Raw genomic sequence first — 4,162 nt, 5'->3', positions numbered from 1 at the left:
TAAGAGCATCTTCAGCAGACCCCTAAACAGGTCTTCTATTCCGTCTTAGGGGCCGAAGAAAAAAAAAAAAGCTCTTCAACAGGGCTCCTACCTGGGTCCTTAGATTAGGGTGGCCCTCAAATCTACCCCAAGTTCCTATTCTCAGAGGCTCCCAAAGGAGGCCCCTATTCCCTCCCCTCACATGCCATGTCAGCAATCTCCTCTCTCCTCTTCCACCGTTGCCGCACCCCTCGCCGCTAGCCACCACGCCGCCGCCTCCTCGCCGGCCGACCTTCCGCCCACAGCCGGCCCGTCGACGCCCGAGGTCTTCGCGGCACCGATCCAAAGCCAAGTCGCTGCCGGTCCGCCTCCTTGCTTCGCCGGTCCGCCACCGCTCCTCACTCCCGTGCGCCACCGCTCTGCACCACCCCGTCACGCGACCTGCCTCCGCGTCGTGCTCGTCTGCCCGCCGTCACCCTTGGCCCCGCCGCTTCCGTCGCCTTATGCCACGCTCGCCGACGCCCTCGAGGAGGAAGGGCACGGCTCCCTACCACTCGCCTCTGACAGTCTGACCTGACTCCGCCATGCCCACCATGCTCGCCACCTCCTTTGACTGCGCAGCCACCGTCCCCCACCGCGTCCGCCGCCGCCACTGGATGCTCCATCTCCTCCTCCCACGGCCGCGCATGCCGCCTCCTTTTGGCCCGCCGGCCTCCATGGGGAAGAAGGGCTCAGGGAGGAAGACAACAGAAAGAAGAAAGGTGTGTTGTGTCACTGACAGGAGGGACCCATATGTCAGTGCAATGAAAAAATAGAATAGGGGCTGGAATATAGAGGCTCCTGCTGAAAATGAAATTGAAATAAGGGCTAAATTTTTTAAGGAAATACCCCTAAACAATATTTAGAGACCTTGATATAAAGGCTACTGCTAAAGATGCTCTCACGGTAGGGGGCGGCTAGGGAGTGCGCGCGCACTCCTGGCGTTAGCCGGAAAGTCTTGCACTTCCAAAAAATACTAGCACGCGTCCGCGCGTCCGTGTCGCACCTCGCCCGCTCGTTCAACAAAGTACTAGTACGCGTCCACGCGGCCGCGCCTCTCTACGGCCTTTACAACACTAGGTTCTACCACCAGCACAGCTACAAATATTTCACAGGCATATGTGCAACATAAATATCAGCAGAATTGGATCGATCCTTCAACATATCCACCAACAACTATGTTTTCCCATCTTTCCAGCTCAAATTTAGATTCCAACCTGAACATGTACGATATTTTGGGCATACATGAGAGTTACATCCAAGAGAACATCCGGTTGATACGACATTTGGGGCATGCATGACAGTTACATCGAAGAAAAAATTGGACATATATAGTGTGTCAGAATTTGCTGTCACCTTCAAATGAATTCTATAAATCCAACAAAGTAATGAGAATAGAAGTGCATCTACTAGTTTATATAGACAAAGGCAAATCTTACACTTGAAACTAAAGAGCTTGTTCTGCCAACAGTTAGAAGCATGAGGAAAACATTCCACTAAAGCTGGGATCCAACAAAAGCTCAGATTCCATGCATCTAAAATTACATCAACCATATAACTACACAGGACTTCAGATCCAACAAAAGCTCATATCCAGCAGATACAAAAATTACAGTTCTCATCCTACATGTTGTATCTCCAGTTAGAACCCATGCATGCCATCAGTACTTACAATTACATACCTCCCCTATTGTTTGTCTTCAGAAACCACGAACCATATAGAAACAAAGGAAATGTTTAATCTGCAATGGCAACACACACCGTTATAATGAAAGTAACTTTTGTGCTTGAAACTACATCTAATTAAATTCTAATAGTAACTTCCACTATTGAAACTACATCCAGCAGAAACAAAAAGTAAATCTGAAAGCAAACTTTACATCTGGATATTAACATGACCCCTTCATGTTTGTCTTCAGAATAATCATTGCACATCTGAAAATAGAGGTTGATTCTAAACAAAAATCCCTCTCACCATGTTATTCAAAATGGAAAAACAAAATTGAACATTAGAAAATCTCTTGTTCCAAACAAAACTGCCCGACTGATGATATCAAAGTTCATGACGGCTATATAAGAAGATGTAACTTTTAACATCTACAACTTCTAAAAAATAAGAACAGTAACTCTTAACATTAAAACTACATCTATTTAACTCATAAAGTAATTTTCATACACTGAAACTACATCCAACAAAATCAAAGAGTAACTCTTAGCCCAGAATTTACATCAAGCACTAGACATGGTTCAGATCCAACAGAGAATCCAGAATATTATTGGGACTATGAAGACATCTGAGGCACAAGAGATAGGAGACTAACCTGGTAGCGCGTGGTTTGTGCCCGTTGATTAGAACCGAAAGTGAAGGAGACGAGCAGCAATAGTAACCCCCCCTATCTCACCTGGAAGCAGATTGAGCTGCGGAGGGGGCTCCCGTAAAACCAGGTAAGTTCACCCCCACACCTGGCAGCGCTGTAGTAGAAATTAAAAAACTAGGGACTTCTAAGAGAGGAAGTGTGCACTCAATTACATCTAAACATTTAATTAGTTACTTTATGTCACGGATGCAATTACTCTCGGAATGGTTGTTACACGGTGCTCAATTGCTACAATATGTAAATGGCCATGGATTTAACAGCAACGCACTGTTTTCATAATCTAGAAAGTACTTCATTGCATACCAAAACACACAAATACACATAAGTACAGACTGATGAAACCAGGGGCAGAGCGGGGGGGGGGGGGGGGGACATATTGATCGTACAAGAAGTAACATTGCATCATATAAAGTGATGTCATAGCAACAAATATCTAGTAGTACCGAAACAAAACTAAATTTCTATTAGATTAGATTTATTTAACTCTATGGGCACCGCAGATGACTTTGCAGCTATTTCTTTCCACTATAGACGATCGGCCATCATCTGGTTGTTAAATTAACTTGTTGACTTACTCGGAAAGGGCACTAACCACGCATGCATTGAATGGACTAATAATCAGTGTGTTAGCGTGTACCTTAATACTAATCAAACAAGAACAAGTCATAGCAATAAGTCAAGCACAAAAGTTGCAAGTAGTAGGTAACACAGACCAAGTACTTTATCAAAATAATCAAGCAAGCAATCACTGACAACAAGAAAGGCAAACATGCAGTTAATCACAAAAGCACTTGCTAAGCATGGATTGAGATAATCAGGTAATAACAAATCACATGGCTGCATCCTGCATGGTGGTAATAAACTAAGATCAAAGCATGACAGCAACCAATGGGCATTAATCAAGAGTGAAATAAGCAAGGAGCTAAGCAGCAGGCAATCCAGTTGACTCAATCACTGGGGAAAGAAACTAGCAAGTAGCAGCAAGTTATCTGGCACTAACAAGACTAGCCAATCTGATGGAAGAAGCGGAGTAGAACAGACATGGCAGGGAGGGGGAGAAGGCAAAGGAGGCAAAGGCATGCATCGCATTTCTACCTACTTTGAAGGGGGAAACTAGAGAGGGGAGGAAGATGTCGCAGATGCACATATCTGAGGAAGGCGTTGTCACACCGGAGCTCGACGAGATGGAGGCGGCGGGCGGAGGCACCGCTACCGCCTAGCTTAGCACCTCTCTTCTGGCTAGGAGCACCTCGCTGGCAACGATGGCCGGACCGCCGCCGTCGGTCGCAAGTACAGCAGGGGAGGCGGTGGCGCGCCGAACCCTAGGTTCGTCGAGGGAGGCGAGAACCCTAGGTACCGCAGGGGAGCACGTGGGGGATGGAGTTCTGGGGAGGAGGAGGAGGCTAGGGACGGCACGACGTCGGAGCCGGGGGCGGCAGCAGCGGACGGGAGGCGGTGAGAGGAGGGCATCGGGCCATCGGCTCCATTGAGGACGAGGGGAGGACCGAGGAGGAGAGTGGGGAGAAGGCGGAGGGGATATTCGGGATTGGATAAGGAGTTGATTTCGGGCGGTTGGATCAGATCCGACGGAAGAGCCGTGTGAGCACCGTGAGAGACCAAGGAGTGCGCGCGCAGAAAAGAGATTCAGCGCTGACGGTAAGGGGTGTACCGGCAGGCAACAGCGATTTCCTTTCCTTTCCTGCGCTTACCAAAAACAACATATCAATCAACGCCACAAATTACTCAGCACGTGCCCACAGATCACT

General features: G+C 47.7%; 1 long non-coding RNA gene across 1 annotated transcript; it reads right to left on the bottom strand.

The window, feature by feature from the left end:
• Positions 1 to 1,404: 1,404 nt before the first annotated feature.
• Positions 1,405 to 3,893, bottom strand: LOC104585369. The gene is made up of 2 exons (XR_733123.3): positions 2,340 to 3,893; positions 1,405 to 1,760 (listed from the first exon to the last, which is right to left on the bottom strand). It is a non-coding gene; the product is annotated as an uncharacterized LOC104585369 (long non-coding RNA).
• Between the last annotated feature and the right edge of the window lie 269 nt (positions 3,894 to 4,162).

Source organism: Brachypodium distachyon, chromosome 5 (assembly GCF_000005505.3).
Source record: "Brachypodium distachyon strain Bd21 chromosome 5, Brachypodium_distachyon_v3.0, whole genome shotgun sequence".
Lineage (NCBI taxonomy): Eukaryota > Viridiplantae > Streptophyta > Magnoliopsida > Poales > Poaceae > Brachypodium > Brachypodium distachyon.
Note: the sequence above shows the minus strand (reverse complement) of the source record. Positions and strands in the feature narration are given on the sequence as shown.